This window comes from Typopeltis vanoorti, chromosome 8 (assembly GCF_054136105.1).
Source record: "Typopeltis vanoorti isolate ZY-2024b chromosome 8, IOZ_Tvanoo_1.0, whole genome shotgun sequence".
Lineage (NCBI taxonomy): Eukaryota > Metazoa > Arthropoda > Arachnida > Uropygi > Thelyphonidae > Typopeltis > Typopeltis vanoorti.
The window spans coordinates 18,377,499-18,401,167 of NC_143556.1; the positions used below are offsets into that span (position 1 = coordinate 18,377,499).

The 23,669-nt window shown below is 36.6% G+C and overlaps 1 protein-coding gene across 1 annotated transcript in view; it reads left to right on the plus strand.

Moving 5' to 3' along the window:
- LOC150103769 (uncharacterized) overlaps positions 1-23,669 on the plus strand; it is a 230,117-nt gene that overhangs the window by 17,981 nt on the left and 188,467 nt on the right.

A 23,669-nucleotide genomic window follows, 5' to 3' on the forward strand; every position in this document is an offset into this window, starting at 1 on the left:
TAAAATTTTTATCATTAAATCCTGTAGCAGCACCACCAAGCGTAACGTTGTAACTTTCTTCTTAACAAAATATTTCTCGTCTGCTAGAAGTTAAGAGATATTAAAGAAATTGAAAGAGAAATCTGGAAGCAGTAATATATATTTCAAAGTCTGACGGTCTGTCTAAAAGTTCAAATAATAAATTTACCATATTTATTTAAATAATACATTAATAAAAATGATTTAAATACATATAATATAATTTCACCGATGACTTTATATAAGTACATTTTTATCGTTAATTGTATTAGCAGCGCCAGCAAACGATACTTTGTAGTTTTCTTCTTACATTACGAAATATTTATCGTCTGCTTGACGCTCTGCAATATTTACATACCAAAGTAGGCTTATATTTCGGGGAGTAGGTTTATAGTGTGTTTAAATTTTCTTCCGTAAGTACTAAACCAAAGAAATTTATCATTTCCCTGGCGGAAATTACACCTCTCTGATAGCGATGATCCGGTTACCCAATCGTTCGCTCGTGATTATTCATAGCACGTGAGCAGGTGGTCTCTTACACGCTTCAGCCGTGTGGGAAAGTCTAACGTTATGCTCTAATGAGTCTAGGATGTAGTCAGTCATAAATTAAATACGTAATGGATTTCATGTTGGCGGGTGGTTCTGTTACATCCCCTCTCCCCTTTCCTTCATCCGGACGTCATGCAAAATGTTTTCCAACGCATGGTTTTTAGATTTCATATTATCTATTTAATAATGTGACTGTGTATGTGGGCACCTCATATACAGACGCGCATACTTGTATTTGTTTTATACATTACTAGATAAAAACTGACATCAAATCCACTTTTTTTTCATTCTGCAGCAGCACCACCACCACCTCATTCTACTCAAATCAAGTGTTATTAAAAAAAAAAAAAAAAACAATTATGTGATTATAAAGTGTAGTTTGAATTCGGACTTTTTTTTTTTTTTTTAATTGTTCACGTTCTTTTGATAATGATGAATCCTGGAATTCGATGAAGGTATCACATCATAATGATTAATGTTCATTAATCTTGCTTTATAGGGACAACAATAAGATATTAAAAACTTTTTGAGTAAATATTGACTTTAGAATTTTAGCGAAATTTATGTTAATCACACGACATTGGAAAGAAGTTATTTTGTAATTTTAATTAATCTAATGCGTTTTTTTAGTTTAGTTTAAACGGAGGAACTTTTCAATAACTTGATTTTTTTTAAAAACTTACTTTCCATGTTCGTAATCCATGTAAGTTAAATTTTATGGATTTTAAAAGAGGTTTTTATGCCAGTCGATACCTCGAATAAATTGTGAGAAGCTACGTTGAGAATGTTAATATATTCTTCATATTTCTAGTAAGAACTGTGACAATTTCATATTAGGATTTGGAAGTAGATTTTAGTTATTCCAGCTTCCCAAACATAAGAAAGACCAAATATTTCTCTCTCTCTCTCTCTCTTTCTCTCATTTATTGGTAGTATTTGCATTTATTTATTAGTATCTATTTATTATTTATTTTATTTGCATTTATTTATTAGTGTCTATTTATTAATTAGTATTTATTACTATTTGCATTACTTGATGAATAAGGGTCTCCTTCACGGAGACCCTTATTCATCAAGCTACTGAAAACATCCTAGGGATTCCGGATGTAACGGAAATAGAAATATGGGAACACCTGATGAGAAATGTAGTTTGATACTACCGGAGCCCTCTGTGGACGACGAATACCTAGCATATGGTTTTACTTATAATTTGCTTCTGACAAAGGATAGGGCTCATGAAGGGATAGAGCACTTTCCAATCAGATGCACACCCATCGCGATAACTTCCGGTGAGCTTTTCACGTTCACATAATCTGTATGTCATGTGAATCTGAAGAATAAAAATATGTAGAACAGTTGTGAGCAAACTTAGTACGTGCCATATTTCAGTAAAAAGTATTGTCGTGTCATAAGTTAAACTTGAAATCATTATCTGTGTTATATCCAAAGCTGGAGTAATTTTTCCCGAACAGCCACGTTGTAGCACTGCATCTCGAACAAAACGTAACACATCGAAGTTAATGTGATACAAAAAGTAGCATTAATTCAGTACTTAATAAGCAAGTACGTATTTTATATGCATGCGTGATTTTCGGCTCTTTTTTAGTTGGCTTTCGAGTTATTGGAAATAAATTTGTGCTAACCTGAAATTCGGGTTTTCAAACCGTAAATAGAAAAAGAAAGAAAAAAAAACGATCCTGAACCATCTTAAGGTTTAGGATCAGGCATTTGTCTACAATACTCGTCCTGATATTCTCGATCGTTGGTAATAATCGTTGGTAGAGGTGTAGACAGGCTGATCGACCGTGGTTCCCAAAGTTAGTGTTCCACTGTAACTCCTGAGGGAATAAAACTCTATTACACGATTTATTTATTTTTTATGTATACCATATGCATACATACATCATAAATAAGTATTATTATATAAAATTTTAATTTTTTTTTTCAATTTCAAATAAATTGTTTTTCAAATAAAAATAAAATTTTCAAATAAAAGTTTCAAAAATATACTAGTAAAATAAAACACACGATCTACAGGTTTTATTCCTAGGTAGAAAGGAGAAGGCACTTTCTATCCCAATTTTCGACATCTGTTTGATGCTAGTTCCAACTTCGTCTCACCGCTAGATTAGTGCGAACTCCACCAGCGAGCATAGATGTAATTGCACAGATGACTGCGATCTCGTGGTCCTAATCTGTTATTGTATGTTTTGTACGGCCATTTGTCTAATTGTTCTGAGTAGCAAGATTAAAAATCCAAATTTCCAAAAGAAAAAGGACTTACCAGAAGATTGACTAAATCGAAAAAAAAAAATCTGAAAAGTTTCTCCTAGTTGCTGACTAGACTCGAACCTATAACTTTTTTTGTTCTTTTGTTTTATGCTTCATTATATACATTTACTTTGAGAGTTGATAAAATAGTAATATAAATTAAATATAATTTATTTTTCACTGCTGAGTTAAATTTAAATTAAGTACCTTTAATCGTATCGATATTCAGTATTTTAGTATCATTAACCATTATTTAGTTAAGATTTGGTTGTCTGAACTTTCCTTAGGTGTAGATTCAGTTGTGCGAGATATTTCGTAAACTTAAATCACGTGGTGTTTTAAATGACCAGATGCACACTACTGCTTGAATTAGTATTTGAGACATATGGTCAACGAAGAGATTTAAATGGGGAAAAAAAAAAGTTAGACAACTTTCAGCATTTAAAAGGAAGAAGAAAGACATCCCTTCATCCGGTTAATTCATGAGTTGTAATAAAGGCGAAGAGGAATCAGAAGTTCCCGGTGTGATTCTTATAAAGCAGCTGTTGTCAGAGGATTGATTAAATCGCTAATGGCGCTGTTGTCGAGTGCGTTTGAATACAGCGATGTGCTTATCAACAGTCGACTTTCCGCGTGTCATTCGCTACAATGGAGGAAAGTGGTAACCACCTCTTCAGGCGTAACTAGTGCTATACGGGAAAGGTGGCGAGCTCAAGTTGCAAGACGTGGGAGTTAGTTCTGTCAGTCATCCGAGTGTGACGTCTTGGAACAAGACAGACCGCCGCAGTTCACAGAGAATGACCCCCGACTGACCCTTTGTTTCCTTAATGAGGAGTAGCGAGAACCGTGGCACTGTGAGAAACAGCGATCACCAGTGGCCTACTTCTGCAGTCCTTCGTTTGTGTCGTCACAATGGGTTGCCTTCTGACGGATTGAGGGCAAATAATGGGCGAGAAAACCAGGTGGGGGTGGGAAGAACTGAAGATGCAAAGAGTTTCGTAAAGGAAACTTACATTTCGTGACACGTTCAGCTGGCTGGCCTTAACTTGTTTGTGTTTATTGATGTCCATTTGAGAATGCATCGCACGAAACCAAAAGTAAAACTAGATGATTCAAGGAGATTTGAATTGGTTTCTGCTCAACTGGTGACCCAGTTTTTCATTTGTACTATGGGCCATTCGCTATTCTCCTGTAGCGTTGCAATAAAACGTCTTAGGAAACTAATACTGTTTTTGTGTTAACAGAGAACTTCGTAGGCAATCATTAGGCGATCGTGGTAGCGAGTTCACATGAGCGCGAATGTTCAACTGCAGCCCGTGTCTCGAATCCATCCCTGGATAATTAGAAGAAATATTTATGCCTGTTGAAGAGTTTAAAAATATGCTGCGTTTCAAATGATAAAACCTCAAAAATGTTCTAAAATGCGTTGATTTGACTTTGACTTTGTTCTAAAGATACTCTGGAGTATAATGAGGCGCATTATTTTATATATATATTGAAGTTAAGTAAATAATAAAATTTAAAAAAAAACATAAAATGTATCAATATTCTATCAAAAATAGGTTGGGTGTAATAAATTAGGAGTGTAAATGGAGCGAAAATGAACTTTAAATGGAGGTTTAAAAAGCGATTATCAAAGCATACAAAAAATGATTCTGCTTTTGTCGTAACAAAAAATACCTTTTTTTTTTTAAACACTGTATTAACATGATAAAAAGTAGAAAAATGTTATATTGTGTGCTTTGTTCTTTGCATCATTAAAAAGATTAAATTGGGATCGGACTGTATTAGATGCCAAAGAGAAAACAGTATATTGTTTCCTATGAAGGATTTATTGTAGCAGCATGTACGAAACAAAAGTCGATGAATATATAAAAACTTTTTCACAGTCGCCAAAGTCTTAGTCGCCAAAGATGCATTTGCATTGTACACCGAGGCACGTAATCTGGCATAAAAGAAATTTGTGTCAAGTGTCTTTAACCAGGAAACGGTAACAGACCGCCCTTCGCTGTTGGTTGCAAATCACTTTTTCACTGCGGCACTCCTTCGATAATCCAGAGAGATGGAAATTAACCGGGTGAAAGATCGGGACTGCCAAGGGTGTTCCAGAACCTCGTGGTAGCGTCGTTTTTGCTCGCTTGTCTTCGGTATCTGACTTGCCGTCAGCAAAGGCATCACACCAAACCCGTTTTCAAGACATGATGCTTCCTCCGTACACTTCTTACTGGCGATGAGCCCCCCCTCCCCCCCTCATAAAATGCAGAAATTGGATCAAATTGCATTCCCCCGGGTATGACCATGTTTCCAGTCGCCCTGTCGTCTGATAGTGCGACCGTGCAACTACCATGTTACCATCTTGCTTTCGTGTGAATACGCAAACAATGCAAACGCTCTCTTCACCTATTCAATCCACCTGCTCTCGAGAATGATGCATTTTCACATGCGATGTTCTTTATGTTATTTTTTGAAGCCCTCGTATAAATAATAAAATTCTCTAATTTAATTATAATAATAGTTCCGTAATAGACATCCGTTGATTAATTCTTGTAAGATACTCAAGATAACTCTGATTGTTAAAATGTTTAATTCACAGAATCTGTGGCAGATCTTTCACGTAGTTCAGTAAGTGAATTAATCATTCCTTTAATGGTAGTGACGTACCAGTTTATATTAGTCGTTGGCACTTTGCCCTCTTTGTCGATAATCAAGCTATCCAAGCGGAACATGTTTACTGTAGAGGCAAACGATACTTCGGTAGCGCCTACAAATCTCCCTAACGCAATTAGTCCAAATGCACTTTTGTTGATTTTCTAGTTTCCCGTTCGTTGGTCACCCTCCACGAATATCGCTCGAATTTGAACGTGGGTTTCTGTGAAATGGAGCGGCCCCTTTGGAACAGTTAGTTAAAGGTGCCGAATGTACGTAGAAATGGAACGTGGGCAGTCGCCAGCGTAATGTGGCTCATGTCACCTAAGATAGTATCGTGCCATTGGTCGAGGACCCGTGGCAGTTAGTTTTACATTCTCGTTCAGCCAGGATGCCTAATTAAGATGATAGATAAGGTTTTTAGTTTCCTAGAACTGGATCTGGCCACAAACAGATCTTATATTACCCACTTTTCTGTTTTTGCGTTGATTTGAATGAGCAAAGATATTGATATGCAAATACTCATGTCGCAGTATTATTGTTTTATATCTTAATTGCCTTGTTTTTTTGTCCCACTCATAAGGAGCTAGCGCTAGTGACTCAATGTTTGATCATAGAAGAAAAATAATCTGTCAGCGTATGCAATGTTGTTCTTCTGTTTTACTCGTGCGAGAGGCATGGACTGTTATTTCATTCAGCTAAAACATCGACCAACTATTCAGCAGTGCTCAGCAAATACCATGGCAACAGCGAGGTATCTGAGATTGAATAACGCCATGCTGGTAGAGGGCCCTGACCACTTAAACGCAACTTGCCATATGTATGAAGGTACTCTATCCAACCCTGTAACGTTTTTAATTTTTATTTTTAAAAAATTATCTGAGAAAGCGATCATTAGTTTGGTGATTCTCTGCCAGTTTTCATCAGGGACTTTCCTTGACCCAATGGGGGGGGGGGGGGGGAATGGAAGCATTTTAGATCCTCACGATTAACTTAAAACTAATTTGTTAGCAAAGTTAGCAGCCCTTCACAATAGATTTATATGCATACAGTCTGGTTTGGCTGGCCTGCTTGTTTGCTCCAATTAGTAACCGTAAAAAGCGTGTTTGCCTTTGCCAAACTGAAACATTGGCATTACACACTGTAGTTACACTGATTAAAACCAACCGAACAGAGACCAGTTCTAAGGAACATGCGAAATCCCAATGAAGTTACAAGTTTTTCCAGCTTCTGTCTATTCAGATATAAAACGTGAAACCGAAGTGGACTCCAACAGGGCGATTAAAAACAGTGATTTTTTAAAAGCAAAAAATGTTATAATATTAAGTTTTACATTATTTACAATAAATTAACATTTACATTATTTGAAATTGCGTATCTCGATTTTGATGTGATTTTTCTGCTATAAGTTGCTTTTAATAGTAAAACACCCATTTTTGCTTTGAGACACTCTCGAGGGGTCACAGGAAATAATTAACCTAGTATAATGATCAGACATTCCAATTTAATTAGCCTTTCAGACCCATATTCAAAGCCATTCAAGAATTATAACAACCAGTCAACAGATTTTTATTCATTTTTTTACTGCTCGATTTGCATATATCAAGATTAACCTTTGCCAGTTATAGGGTTTCCACAAAACATTTCCGGTATTTTAAATACAAATATTTCTTGAAAAAGCCATTAAGTGCAGTAGTAACAAATATCGTGAATCACTGATTGAAGCGGGTAAAGATTTATTTATTTATTCATTTGGGAGTGAACAAGTTTTTCATTCGTAGTTAGGCATATTTACTTGATACTTTTGCCTAAAATTTGTTAAACAAAAATCGCTGACTGAAATTCTGTTAGTATTTGCGCCTACTAATTAAAATACGTTGGATTTACAAACACTGATATATGTGAACAAGTATCTTGGGTAGCTCTCAACAGCTTCGTTTGAAAACTATTTTCATTAAAAATGGCGGCATTATTTTATGGAAACCTTGTATTTGTAGCTGTTCCAGTATTGAGTTATGTAAATAGACGTTTGGGTATAGCATCATCTTAAGTCAACCTGTCCACTTGCAAAACTTGTGCAGATGACTACCACCTGATTTTTCCAGCATGTTTTATTAAACGAAACATAATTAGCATTTCTTTATCCGTCTCATGCTGTATGGAATGTGAAATCTTCATTCTGATTAGATTTCATTATATTAATAAGGAACCAAAGTTAAAAATCAAACAAATTGTCATTAACCTTAGTTAAAATAAAGATATACAACGAATTACACCCAACATTATTTTTGCTAATAATTAACATAACTTAATGTTATTCTGTTGCGAACTATGTTCGGAAATCTGATTAATCCAAAATTATATATAAATTGTGCACGCCATTTTAACAAGTTTGCAGTGTTTTGAAAGAAGCGCCATCGTTATGGTGCGGCGAAATATTAAAATAACGATTTTGTAATAATCCAAGAAAACGTAATCATTAAATATCGGTTTTATTTACTTTTTACTTTTTACTTTTTACATCTTACTCCATTCGAAAATAGATAGAATTCGTAATCAGGAACCTGTATTTATTCATTATTGCATACTCGTCTAAACAAACAAGTCACAGTATAATTTAGTTAACTTACATTTTACGATTTTATTTTCATAAATTCATAATTTATTCATAAAATGCAGAAATTTGGTAAGCAACTTTGGTAATCACATTTCTTTGAAAAAAAAAAAATAAAAGTAATGACAGCATTTTTACTAATTTATTTTTTAATAAAAACAAATTACATTTTAGATTTGACTTTTAAATTCTCGTTCACATTTTAGTAAATGTGAAAGAATGGAACATTCACTTTTCTTTACATATGCATTTATGTGAAAAGTTGAATCACTTTTTTTTAATCGCGCATTTTTTAAGTTACCTGATGAAGATTTTTTCGAATCTCTTCTGGTCTTCTAATGAAAAAACACTTTTCTATCCATACGTTCAATATTCGGAAAACACAATGATGACTCGGTCCATATTCCGCAGCAAATCTTCGAACTCCATGATCGCTTGGACGTAATACTACTAATATTTTCCTATTTTCTCCGTTCTGCATCATACACTTAGTTGATTTCATCATCCTCATCACGAACCCTGGGCCCATTGCCCGTTGGTGTCTGATGCCTCCTTCACTATCTCTTCCCACCTTTCTTTGTCCAGTACAGTGTCGCAGTTTCTGTACATCCATTCCACACCAGTCCTTTATGTCGTCTATCCATTCTCTGTATGGTCCACCTCTTTTGTTTACACCATCCGTAATACCAAACATGAATCTCTTTATCTTCCGGTCCTCACACACTCTGCAAATAATTGCAGCTTCCGTTTTATAATCTTCTGCATTAGATTCTTCTTTGGTTGTATCTTCCGATAGAGCTCCTCATTTGTAATTTTCTGTACCTATCCTATTCTTAGTTGATTTGCATTAATTAAATTAATAATAACTAATCTTTTTCTTCTGCTTGCTTTTCTGCCCATCGGATTGAGATCCAATGGCTATGTCTATGCAGTTCCTGTCTTATCACTGCTTGTTTAAAATCACCGCAACACTTATATGGATTTCTATTGTTTTTTTTATTATTCAATCCTTGAATTGAGGGTTTCACATCTTTTGCCTCTTTGGCCACGGAATCCTGTCTTCTTTGATATCCATTAATTTGTTCACATTTTTTATAAAGTCTATTCTGTATAATTCTAACCAAGATCAGCGATTATTTAATCTACTTCTTCTCTCTCGTAGTCCATTTAGGACTACGAGAGAGAAGAAGTTGGGTCACACATGGCTGGTAAGTGATATTATTTGTAGCCTCCTCCAATCATCTTGGCCTCTTGTTCTTGATGTTAGTTCAGAAATGAAGGAATTTGTCCATTTTTTGATGTTATCAGTACATTTTAATCGTGGTCGGCCGCTAACCCTTGATCCCGGAACGATTCCTTCTATTGCTTGCTTTGGAATGCCATTAGCCTTCTCCACATGTTTGAACCATTTCATCTGTCTTCTTCTGATGACTGTCAGAATATTTTCCCTTTTTCTTCCGTCTATTGAATCAATCAGTTTTCGCACATTTTCATTGGTTTCGTGAGCGGTTTAGGGAGTTCTCAAAAGTCTTCTGTAAGTTTTCATTTCGATAAAGTCCAGGCCTCACAACCATATAAGATGATAGAATTCACCAAGGTGTCAATTAGTCTTAGTCTGGTTGTGATTGCTATTCTGTTATCTCCCCACTATGGTTTTAACTTCTGTAGGACCACGTTTGCCCTAGCAATTCGGTATTTAATGTCGGTTTTTGCCATCTTGACTCAACGGTGCTTCCTAGATAAGTGAACTTGTTTACATTCTCAATTTGTTTATTGCCAATTTGTATCTTTAAGAATTCAATGTCTGATTTTGAGTTTATCATTGTTTTTGTTTTTTTGTAGGTTTAATGTATAATCCACATTTTTTTTTAATGTTCCAAAAACGCGGCTGGTTATCTCTTGTAATTCTTCTTCACTTTCTGCTAGTATCTATCTATCTCACTATCTACTTCTATAGTTATCTAATTCTACAGTTCTATTATTTTTCTTTGAGGTTTATTATCAAAATAAAACACTGACTGATGTAATCTGTTATAATCTTAATCTTTAAAATGACATTTAAATAATTTCTCATGTTTATTTTCATTATATTATTCTGTAAATATAAATATCCTCAAGGATGGACAATTTTCTGAAATGTCCGATCACAGTAAGATGCATTAAAAAGGTACCAAGTATATCCTAAGGTCCCAAAGTTCTCTTTCTTTAAAAAAAAAAAAAAAAAAAAAAAAAAAAAAAAAAAAAAAAAATTAGCGATATTCAGTTATCAAAGAGCTTTTCAAGCTGTAGAATGCACAGAGTGGAATAATACGAAGTTTCTTGTATTCCCCCCTCCTTTTTTTTTTTTTCCTTTCTCGATTAGATGGATGTATTGAGGGATCATGTGGCCATCACCCAATGTGCAAGTGCAGTAAGCGGGAAAAGAGCGGCGTATTCTATACGAAAAAAAAAAAAAAAGGCCAAAAAAAAAAACGAGGCTAGGATTCGTCAAGTTCCTACTGCCTGTTCTAATCTCCCTCTCTGCTCCTGGACAAAAGTATCGCAACGCACCGCCCCTCTAGTGCTCGCATCGAGGACTTCTGTAGGGTTTTTATTTCTCTTGTTACCGAAGTGCATGCCAGAATGTCGCTTGCCCACCCGCCGGCATCGCCTTACCGCCGCCAGCGTGCCCACTCGAAGCTACTAGTATATTGTCTGGGGGATTTTCAGTCTGCGCTCTCGCGAGTGTGTAAGACGACAAGGCAAACCGTGGGAAAGCAGCGTGCCAGACAAACACTCGGGCAGCTTCGGCATTCAGTTCGCAACCCCGCCATCTGGATGAGGTTGCGTGTATGGTATGACTTGTGTCTTCGTCACTGAGACTTATAAAACTGGTTTTTGGGGTAGTTATGGCGGTCCAAACGCAACAAGCGGAATGGAAAGAATTTGATTACACCCAGTTTGAGATTTTTGAGGAAGAGGTTTCTAAATATTTTTGTCAGCAGTGCTTTATCGTCGTCTGCGCATTATTGATAACAAACGATTATGTCATCCTTGAGTCTGCGCACTTGGGATTTTTAGCTCGTATCATTAATGGCACGTGAACACGGTGCATTGAGAAATGAACAGTTAAACAACTTGACTCGTCGAATGCCAGTGGTAATTGAAAATATGGCCAAGTGGGCTATGGAAACTAGAGGTTTCTGTCGCTGCTAGATTAGTGAGATATAAAAACAAAACAAAAAAAAAATCGTGTCTTGTGTCGTAGCTCTTCGCGCTTGAGCAATGACGAAACTAAAATTAACTACTGAGACTTGCATACTTTTCATAATTACAGGATTGATGTTGGGAAGGTTTCTTTCACAGATAAGCCGAATCATTAAATGTAAATTTAGTCCGTATTAATGATTCCGAATTGGAAAGTGAAAAAAAAAGTCAACATTAAAATAACACGTAGTATTCGTGCTAAAAAGTATTGAGTAATAGTTCAGCAGGAGTCGAAGTTGTAATTTATACTTAGTTTTGTTTTGGGATGGGTTGCTTCGTCTGCTGATATAATTTGATGTAAGCGAAGTTGCGTTGAAATATGCTATTTGCCAACGTTCGGTTTCGTTAAATTGAACAATTTAAAAGTGGCTGACAGACAGCAAGATATTTCATATCACTCCTGTTAGACATCGAAACTTCAATATTATAACATTTTCAAATGCCGTTTTACCACTCCTTTCGCAATTATACTGTAGCTAGCTTTCACGATGTTTACGACAGCAGGACAGATTGTGATAAATTTTCTTACCAAGAATGATTCACTGTTATACGACTTACTGCCAGTCTTAGTCTTCCTCTGGTTCTTTTTCCTGCCGCCTTAATATAAAATACCTGCTTTGATCATCTTTCTTGTCACCTGAGATGAGTTTTGCGCACATTCCAGATTGCTAACAGTATCAAGTTCTATCCTAATATCCTCGTTTTTAATGTCATCTTTTCAAGTCCCTAATTTTTCTCACAGCTTTGGACAGTGTTTGTATACAGCTAATTTAGTGTTCCGACTAATTTCTCTCTTATTCCATATGAATTTATTCAATTGACTTCCTACCATACCAGCTTTGTTGATTCTGTTGTCTATTTCCATATTTAATTTACTATCTTCATTAAAAATCGTGCCAAAGTAGCTGAAATGTTTTACTTGTTCTATAGGTTCCCCTTTCAAAATGCAGTTGAAGTTTTTTAATGCTCCTGTCTATTTTCTTTGTCTTTTTATTGCTGATTTTCATGCCAAATTTCTTATAGCTATTATTCAGTTTAGTTAAAGAATCCCGGACTTGTTTAGGAGTACATCATCGTCTACATAAATCACACAGCAAAGTTTGATGTTTCCAATTTTAATATTAGGCTTCATGCACTTTCTTTCATAATGTGATCTACATAGATCTGAGTGGAGCTAGAATGCACCCATGACTCACACCAGATTTAACATCAAACCACCTTCCTGTACTTCCTTCAATTCTAACTGCCGACATACAACTCAAATAAAGACTAAGTATTGCTTGATATATAATGCCCCAATGTACAATTGCTTGAATAGCTTCTGTCTTGGCACTTTGTCATATGCTTTTTCCAGATCTACAGAACTTAAATACTGATCTTTGTTATATTCCCATGATTTCTCAACTATTTGTTGTAAAGTGAAGATTTGATCTGACAGCTTCTTGGCCTGAATCTAGCATGTTCTTCATCAAGCTTCCCTTCCACAATCCTTCTCAACCGTTTCTCAAGTATACTTGCATAAATCTTACCAGGAACACTCAGTAGGGAAATACCTCTAATTCTCACATTCAATTTTATTTACTTTTTTTTTTTAGATGGATACTGTGAGAGTTCTCCTCCATTCATGTGGAATTCGACCTTCGGACCATATCTACATTATGCAGTCCAACCACTAAAACTTTTATATTTTCATAATTGAGCATTTCTAGACGAATTTCATCTACTCTCAGCTGCCTTTCCACAATCCAGGTTTTTGGTGGCTTTTTTTATCTCAATATTGATGTGTACTCCTCTACTACTGTTTGTTCATCGTTTCATTTAAGTTTCAAAATAATTATTCCAAACATTTAGGATACTTTTATCTTCGGTTTTCGTGTCACCTTTATCATCTCTGATTCTCACGCAGCACTCTACCCTCCATTTTCGAGTTCAGGAGCTGTTCTAATTGTATTGGAACTGGGCAAGCGAACACATTAGCCACGAAGAGCTGCATTATTCTGAACAGGAATTTTTTTTTTTAACAAGGTAGACATAGATTCTCGGGATTTTTCACTTAACTTCGAATCTTTAAGACTCAGTGTAATACCGTAACTAGGTTAGACGAGTGTGGTGCTCACTCTGTTATTTGGAAAACCAGGAGCACAATTTATACAAAAAAAAAAAAAAAGACAGTAAAATATTTTGTTATTGTAAAGATGCCGAGAAATGGTATTCTTGTTTAATCCAGGATTAAACAAAAATATAATTTTTTGACATCTTTAATTTAATGTGTAACCAAGTGAATAAAACCTTCTACATATTGCTATTTTATATTAATGTATGGCTGTTTTATGTCCGAGATTTCTGAATAAAAATTTAACTGAAAGGGATTCTTCATGAAGGGATCATTAGCGCTTTTCCTCGGGCGCAAAAATAAAAATCTAGTTAAGGCACTGTCGGTGACATATTATGATGAACGAGTAAGAGAAGCTTCGATGATTGAGTTACAGTCATAGTAGAGTGCGCTTTCAGTTATAGTTTTAAAAGCGCCACTCCAAATTATGCACTATTTCCAGAAATCGGTTGAAAAAACACTTACACAACAAATACCTGAGCATCGATCCAGTCATTTTTTGTGCTCCATTTTTTATGTATCCATAAGATGTAGACTAATAGCTTTCAGAAAACATTCCCAAAGATTTTCCTCTAGTCGTTTCTATAGTAATCGGCTGGTGGTTGAAAAATGCAATCCCCCCCCCTCTAATTTAATTGCGCTAAGAAAGAGGAAACAAAACTTCCCCATAACCCTACTGCCAATAAATGGTATCGTCACATTCCCAGGGCTTACAGAAATGTTTTACGAACTCACCTCCTCCTAAAGACCCCTCTGCTGCAACTGTAATTTACCCGGACTGTTCGCATTACCTTCTTTGTGCACGCCAATGGGCCATCAAGAATTCGTCGAACCTCCAGACATTGCCTGACCTCGTTGCCCCTCATCCCGCAAGCCCTCTGACACAAAAGAAAAGCGGACATAGTCGGACAGGTTACCCTATACACATGTCCCAGTAACGGCCGTAAGCCACACGTGCAGATAACTGCACGCCTGCGTGCCTCTTAGCTACACTCATCGCTCATCGCCGGCGAGCGACCTTCAACCTCAAGTACAGCTGCTCCTTATCAGCTAGCCGCGCATGTCCTCTAGGCGTGTCCGCGTGAGTCGCCAAGGCAACAGAGCCTGGTGATTTACACAACGTGATCACCTTTGTTCTGTCGGGATCACGAATATTTCACTCACTCTCTCTCTCTCTCTCTTTCTTATTCCCCCCCCTCCCCGTACGCTGTTGGCCTCCCCCGACATCTTCGCCGTCGATTAGCGGAGAGACGTGTTGTACTGAAAAGTGTTTCCTAGAAACAGGTGCCTGCAGGGGCCCGTGCTGAATACGAGATTTCCTTTCGTTTTTGCATGCAAGCCATTTAATGGCATAATTATTGTCACTCCGGGGATTGTGGATAACCTAACTTTTATCGGTTGGCCGAAGGCGTGAACCACATCTCTAGCCTGTCTGTTGTAATTTGTTCCTTTCTGCCAGTAGAGTGCACGCGTGCGATGGGCAGAATGCTGATGAGGAATCAACCAAGAAATAAGGAAAATACATTGTTTCCCAACAGCGTAGTATTGTTGTGTTTGCACACACATACCCTTAAGAATCAGTTTATTTGCATGCGAATCACGGATTATACCACAGTCTGCAAGAGTCTTTTGTGAGTTCTGAAAAGAGTTTCACCTGCACGTACTCATGTCCACCCGAACCATTCTCGAAAAGAAAGCCGATGGTAATATCTTTTGAATTGCTGTTCATTGTCTCCGAGGGTGTCCGTTGCTTTCAACCTTACTTGAGGTTGTTGTCCACCTCAAAAATGAGATGGACAACAGAATTTGAATTTGAATGAAAGACTTGCGACATATTTATGATTAGTCTTTACATATATACACCGATTTACACCGTTTCTTATACTCCCGTTCTTTGTTCTGCTTAAATTCATTAGCAGGCTCGGTAAATAACTTGCAGTGAAGAAATCTTTCTTGATGGTGCCGTGATTTTTCAAAGAATTCCGTTCAAAATTTCGGTAAGGCTTCACCTGATCCCTCGGCAACATAAAAACACGAGGCGTTAACCACAGGTGATCGCCTCAAGTCATTGCTTAAGTCTTTCAGAGAGGTTTCCCACTCTTTCTCTCTCCCCTTTTCGTTCCTCCTAGATTGCCGGGGATTTTTCTTTTCTTTTCTTCCTCTCTCCCCCCCCCCCCGCCTAGGTTCCAGAAACCAGAAAATGAAACTATTGTCAAGCATTGACGGAAGACGTAACTTGTGCACAGCGGGTCTCAAAGTCTGATAGCATTTAGGAATTGAGGTTGCTCTTAACTTCTCGATATCTTCCCTGTATATTAAAGAAAATTTTCATATACTATATTATATCGCTCTCTTGCTTGGAAGTGACATTTAGTTTTTTCGTTTCTTTGGTCCCGACTCTTACTATATATCATGCCATTTCGTACTCTGTCTCTCTCTCGGAGATATCTCTTTATTTTCCAAGGGCTAATCCAAACAGTTGGAAAAATTTTCAAATTTTCATCTACCAGAACATTTTTAAATGACTTAGTTTCTTCAAATTTTTAACCTTTACCACCTGAATAAGCATAATTCATAGTCTGTCACCGATTATGTTTCGGTTTGGCTTTTTGGTAAATAAGCGAAACTTACGACTTATTCTAGCTATAAATTATTACAAATTAATTTCCTACCTACTGACTCACTCTACACCCTGATGCCCAATACTCAGTTTCCTTTTCTCGTCTTTGCATGGATATTGTTCAAATTTTGTTCAGAATATCATCGCTAGCATTTCGCAGTCCAGTTTTAAATTCACCCAACTGACCTCTTTATTTTTACGTGCTTCTTTTATCGTATGAAATAACCTTCATCCGTTAGTATTTAGCAAAATATACAAGTTGTGTCTCTTTCCTTTTTAATCCAAAAACAGAACTTATATTACGGAATATCAGCCGTGAGCGTTTAATTTTATTCTATATAGAAGTATATATACAAGTAAATATACTTGCACTTTTTATATTTTTTAGTTTTTCACAATTTAAAGTTTACATAATAGATCTTTATTATCACTGTAGATGTTTTTAGAAAACCTATCATATATTTTTCTCTCTTCTCCTAGAACGACCTCTAGCGGTACTCGTCGAATATTATTTAACATTATTCAATTATGGAACACAAGACACGAAGATTTTTTATTTTTTTTTAAAATTCTAGTTTATTTATTCTAGTTTATGAAGTTCTATTGGAGCTTGAAGATCAAGAGAAACTTCACTGAGGCTTATAAATATATACCTATCCCAAAAATGTGAAGATATTCTTTCTATATGATGTACGTTCAATAAAGTTTTATATGATTATTCAGATTAAAAAGAAACTAGGAAAACAGTCGTTTTGTAGACCGGTTTTAGGAATTGACCATCGTGGAAAATACAAGAGGAGGAATGTTTCTTTAGTGGATAGTTGTGGAGACTTATTTTTACGTCTCCACGAAAGTTGCCAACTGACAGCAGCATATTAGTTTGAAGCTGTAGATCAGACTGATAAATGTGAATCCCGAAATGGCCCTCTTTCTTTAGTGTTCTCCTCCCGGCGTGGTTGCTTCTTCCTTTGTGGTCCTCTCCGCTACGTCTATGTCAAGGTAGGTTAGTTTCAAGTCGTAACGTGTAGAAAAATGATCTTACTTTCCTATTGTTAGTGGAGCAGGTAACACAATAGGGGTCTCTCTGTCGAGACGGTCCGTGACAGTCCACTTGTCACACTCGGGTTAGGGGCTAGAAAGTGACAGAATAAGCTGGTTGTCAACGTATACATTTACGGAAGGTATTCGCAAACCTCCCCAAAGTAAATCGGAATGCAGGATATTTTTGTAGTAGGGGAGGGGGAGAAGGAGGGACCTGTGGCTTGTCTTTCAACGAAGCTACAAGTGGCCTGCTGTTAACGTTGGTTGGAACAGTAAGCTCTGCAATTGCTTGATAAGTGAAGTTGTTATGATAACAGGTTGATTCTTCACAACCTCGCTTTGACAATAAAGAAAGACGGAGTGATATTTTTCTTTCCTTGAACAATGTTAAACTACCATCAAGATATTTCTCCTCGCAATGGAAGTGGGGGGAGAGACAAGATACTTTTCTTTCGAAGCGGTCATCTTGATCCCACGTCCCACTTTTTTCTCTCATGTCGATTTGAAGCCGTTCGCTATTTATAGAAATCTGTGCAAGCCTATAGCTAAGATAAAGAGGAACTCCTTTACAAATCTTCGAGTTTTGTTGAATTCGTAGTTCATATGTGTGTGCATGTAAATATTAGTTTCTTCGGGTTTTCTTAGGAAAAAAAATTCGATACGGTGCCTCTTGAGGAAACCTGACTGCTTGTCTTTTCCCTGTTAGTTGCTTGAATAGCGAAAGTACACACAACGAAGAAAGGACTTTTAAGCACCACGTGAGTAACAATACTTCAAGAAATGGAGGGTTTGCTTTCCTTGCAGTGTTTGTTCCAGGCCAAGAGAATCCTCGGTGGAAAGTTTATTGCTTTTACTCTCTTCCTTCAGTCAGCTTTTATGAAGGTTCATTTATCTCTGACAAGCATCCTTGAAAACCATCGCCAGGTCGCTCTAAGTAGGTTCACTGAACAGTATGGCGCTCCTGAATCCGTATTTTCAACTTTTTATGAAGATGTTCTTCAGCATTCGTTCTCCCTCTGCCTCTATTCTAGTTCTCTTATAGTTGCCGGTCCATTTGTTTGGCCAGTTTGAATATCTGTTTTATTTTGTTTTGTTATTAGTTTTATTTATTTTTAGCTGTAATACCGATCACGAAAGGTTAATTAATGAACCCATCTTTGGTGGAGTAACGGAGGTCAGATAATCTGGAAATTTGTTGTGGATACCAAATATGGCACTTTTTTTCCCCAAACCGCTTCAGTCTTTCAATAAGTAGGTTGGTGGTAGAATATCGTTCTGGACGATGAAAATGATGTACTGCTTTTATAAATATTCATGCTCCTGTGGTATCTTATGTTAATAGAAGAACTGACTTAATCATCAAATTCATTGGCTTGTTTACAGTATATGAATTTCGTTAAACTTTCTTAGGCACTGCAGAGCTTCATTTTTTAGGTTCAGTTTTTGGGATGCAAAAATGCAAGTTAATATCGTTTTGTTTCATCATTTACTTTTGTTTTTATTTATTTATTTTCTCTCTCTCTCTCTCTCTCTCTCTCTCTCTTTTAAAAAGGGAATGACATCTTCGTCTCTAACCAACGTGTTGTGAATCAAATTCAACACTCTATGGATGTTTGTTAAAGTTTTTAGACAGTAGATGATCTTCATAACCGGTGGCAGCACTTCCATAGCGCACTCACGAAGACTGGGACAGTTGCCCTCCAGTTGAAAAGACCTAGGTTCAAATCCCGTCTAGGACACGATGAACCATTTTAAGAGTTTTTCCGCACTTAAGTTTTAAAATCAACACTATATTATTGTTTTTTCTAAATATATTGTTTACTTAATCAGGTTGGAGTGATTAGTTACATTTCGTTTTTTTTTTTTTTTTTTTTTTTTTTAAGCATCAGACATGCACTTTCGTCATTTGGGCTCTTTGACTGGAACCAGCCAGTGGACATTCTCTGCAGAGTGCAGTCTAGTGTTACATGCGTGGCATCCTACTCCTTCCCTCTCGTCGTCATTTACTTGTTTATACAACCGAAACGCTCGCAGCATGTCGACCGCTGCAAGTTGCTCATTACGGGGGATCTCTACTCGTTTCCACAAATCGTTGTCCCTTTAACCCCTAATAAACGATTGACCTCGATTTCCTCTTTCTCTTTTTCTGAAAAAAAATAAAAAGCTGGATTCTTTCCCACTCATCGCATTTTACTCGTTAGTTTGTAACCTGTATTGTACTTAGGGTTTAAAAGCCACGACCAGTTTAAGAAAACAAAAGAGTTGAACCAAAATAAGCAGTTCTGGTAGTCGAGCCTTTGTTTGAAACAGCAGACCTGCAGAACTTGAGGGACTCGTTTATATGTCGGCAGTTATAAACGGACTTGAAGTAGATGTTGAAGGAATAATTATGCAGCACCGCTCGCCGCAAACCCCCACATTCGGACGTCAGCAGAGGCTTTGAGAGTTGTGGACGTTGCTTGTATTGGTTGCAGTAATGTGTTCCCCGCCCTGCATCCACATCACTGGCTGCCATATCAAGATTAGTGCGAGGGGAGAGTGATAATTAGCCATCTCCAAGAAAGAAGGGTGGAATGCCTTGCAGCCTTAGAAATGGGGAGAGTATTTTAAAGAAACAGTAGTAAAAGTAAACCGTGTTTACATGAATTATTCTGCTAGGTCAGAGCGCGTCCATAGTGTATGATGCGTTCCTTCCAAGGAAGTGGAAGGGAGATCGAAGTTTTTGAATTGGTAGCTGTTATTTACCAAAACTAATGTTTTACTTTTTCTATGAAATTAAGTAAGTTTTGGCTACAATATTACATATGTAGTATAAAATCACGTGAATTGGATCTATTTCCAATTAATATTGTTGCTGAAATTGTGGAGCAACTTGCGATATTAGATCCTAAACATCTATTAACCCAAGGTCCGCTCGGTTAGCCTAGTGGCTGTACGCTTCGCAACCATATGCCTGGGGAAGGAGTGTCCTGGGTTCGAGTCCCGTCGACGACGTGAGGAGCTTAAGGATCTTCCTCAGCTATAGCCAAGTTAGCCGGTCTTGGGCATGGACAGCAGGGTTTTTCTCCCCAGTTTATCTGGGGTTTTTCATCCCGCAAGCAGGCAAACCGGTCCCGTGAACACACACACACAATCAGGAATACTTAAGACAATCCCTCCAGCGATAGGTCTGAATTGTCAGCTATGCCGGTCCCGAGCCCGGATAAAAATATGGGGGTGGGATTGAGGTGGTGCCGTACCTCCCCCTAAAAGGGGCTCACGGCCGTTGAATCACCATACGAAATGAATGAATGAATTAACCCAAGTATCCACTTGTCTGAATATCAGCTTGCCTTCATTAGCCAAACACGTGCATGCGAATGCATCAAGACATTCAACGTTCTGAACAATTGAACATACGTAACAATGCGTTGTGAAAATTGCTCTGTGCATGCGCTGAAAAATGTGAAAGATTTGTGGGCTGTTATAGTGAATGAAAAGAAAGGTAGCATATATGTTTCCTTTCCATTCTTAGAGACTACACAAAATATCTGCACTGTCGATTATTTTTTTTCAGCTGTGAAGATTTATATTTCAAATAATATCCCCGTTGATATGCGCTTTGCTGTTCTCTCTCTCTCTTTCATTACAGATCTAACTGCACATTATATTAGGCTCGCATTTTGCATTTTCGTTCAAAACACACACACACACACACACACACACACGCGCGCGCGCGCGCGATAAACTATATCTGTTGTTTAGTTTTGCTTATGGTTGATAGTAACGAAACCTGTGTGTGTGTGTCATATTCAGATTTCATATTACGCATTTTGAAATTAAAGGCAAACTCCGCGGATTTTTTTTAAAGAGTGCAAAGACTGTCAAACAGAATTCTTTTTTTTTTTTAAATGAAAAGTATCAGAGTTCTGTCTGAAACTCATCAAATATGAAATCAGATTACGTATTACATTACTTTTACGTATATGCTAATTGTCACACGAGCCTTATGTTTTCGTAATGAAATTTTTCCAGTATTGTCTCGAAATTTTATAAAAATGTGTCGATTGTTTTCGATTTGGATCTCAAGCAAGATTGAACTTCTGTACACTTAGCGATACGCAGATAGCAAAATCTTTGCAACCGTATGGGTGCAAAGGTTACTACTATGTTTTAAATTCATTTTTATTTTCAACTACTCATTCCAATACCCAGGTCGAAAACCTGTTTAACTCCAACGAAATATGAAATAACTCCAGAAATAATAAAACAATCATATTAGATCGACAAAATAATTTTATTCGATACTCAAATAGGTTAAGGTAATTCCTACTCTAGATATCGTCCCCTTTTGGAATTTGAAGAATTATAACATTTCTACTGCATTTGACACTTGACCTTTCTCACCAATTTACCCCCCCCCCCCTTGTCTAATTTTGCTCTGTCAAAACATATTTTCTAGGCGTTTACCCACCAATTTGTCTCTTTCGTGAAACAAATTGTGTGGTAAACATGCGCAGTTGAATGCTTGGGACTCTCCGACTGGTAATTTCCTTTGGCACGCCCTGATTGGCCGGTGATTTACTGATGATGTATTGTAAGATGTGATTAAACCACCAACCTAGGCCAGGTTGTTAGTTTTTATTACGATTCTTAAGGAAGACCTTCATGAAATTCATTTCCTCAAATATTTCCCTACGCTGACATCAGTGAATGAGCCAAACCATATCCAGTAATGATATTATCTTTAAAAGCACTTGTTTTATGACCTACAGATGGCTTTTTTAAATCTTTTACAGCCATTTTGAATTCACGAAAGTTTCAAAATTTCTGTTATATTAGGATGGTATGTGTGCGTAGCAAGAGATGAAGTAGAGAGGCTTTCTTCCTAAGCTTCTATAATATTTCCTTCTTTATTCCCGTAAAATATTTCTTTAATCTTCGTGAGTTCCGAAACGAACAAAAATTCTTACAGAAAGTCATCTTTCGAAAAGTGAAAAAAAAAAAATTCGCATATCAAAATTTGACCACTGTTCTCCCTGTTTTGAATGGGTTGTTATCGAAATGACCCCGGTTTTATTGATGTTCGCATCCTGCGCAACGAGAAGGGTAACATCTGTGAACGTTCACCGGAACGTATACCTTTAAGTGGCCGGAAATAAACACCAGAAGAGACAAAACAAGTCTGTGTTTTGTCTGTTTTCTCTTAACTCCACCTACCTTTCGTCAGGCAGCATTCAAAGTACTGTAGTACTGACACGTGGCTGTTAGCAGTGGCAGATTACGAATAAAATACCCAAGATTAAGCGCTTCTTTCCTATGTTAGATGGAGTAATAGGTGTACACGACGCAGTCAACTAAATTAATCGTCCATAATAAAAAAAAATAAAATAAAAAATAAACCGCTTAATCCTATAGCTCAAACAACGTAACTTATTATATATAATAAATAACGGAAAAACTCACGTAGAAATATTATTTAATGGTATAATTTTCGCCCGTGTGTCACAGGCATCTTCAGTACAATTAGGCACAAAAATCAAACATTAACTGACAATTCCAAAAAGCGCCACCTAAGTAGCTGGTGTAAGATAACTAAAAAGGTCAATAACTTTCCTAAAAAAAAAAAAAAAAAAAAAAAAAATATATATTTAATACAATAAAAAGTTAGGAAAGATTAGCTGATTTGTAAAGTACTATCTCCCATAAAGGGGATAGACGTAAGCCGTCGGATCTGTTTAAGTTAGGAGAATGAAGTAGAGTTTCACATGCTTCTTTATAAAGGCGTTCCATGCCATCTTCACTAGACACAGAGTTCATTGGAGAAAGACAAGAGTTCTTCACAAAAGTCAGTTTCTCATGGAACGCCTTTATAAAGAAGCATGTGAAACTCTACTTCATTCTCCTAACTTAAACAGATCCGACGGCTTACGTCTATCCCCTTTATGGGAGATAGTACTTTACAAATCAGCTAATCTTTCCTAACTTTTTATTGTATTAAATATTTTTTTTTTTTTTTTAGGAAAGTTATTGACCTTTTTAGTTATCTTACACCAGCTACTTAGGTGGCGCTTTTTGGAATTGTCAGTTAATGTTTGATTTTTGTGCCTAATTGTACTGAAGATGCCTGTGACACACGGGCGAAAATTATACCATTAAATAATATTTCTACGTGAGTTTTTCCGTTATTTATTATATATAGTTATGTCTACTCACGGTTTACCTCTTTTAAAACTTAACGTAACTTATTGCCTAATTTATTTGCAACTGGCAAACAACTGAAAATAAAAAATATTTATTTGAAAAGTAAAAAAAAAAAAATGCTGAATTCGAGCCAAATAGGGGATTGTTAGAATCTGATTTTCTTTTTAAGATGAATAGTTGAGAAATCATAAGAATTAGATTCTTTGATTTCTCAATAAGACTGAAGAAATAAAGAAACTTGTTAAAGGATCTTTATTTATTCAGAAGGCTTATTCTGATAAGACCGAATTCCAGAAATGGAGTAGAGATGGGAACTCGTAGTTCCCATCTATAAAAAAAAGAGATAAAACTAAATGCGAGAATTACAA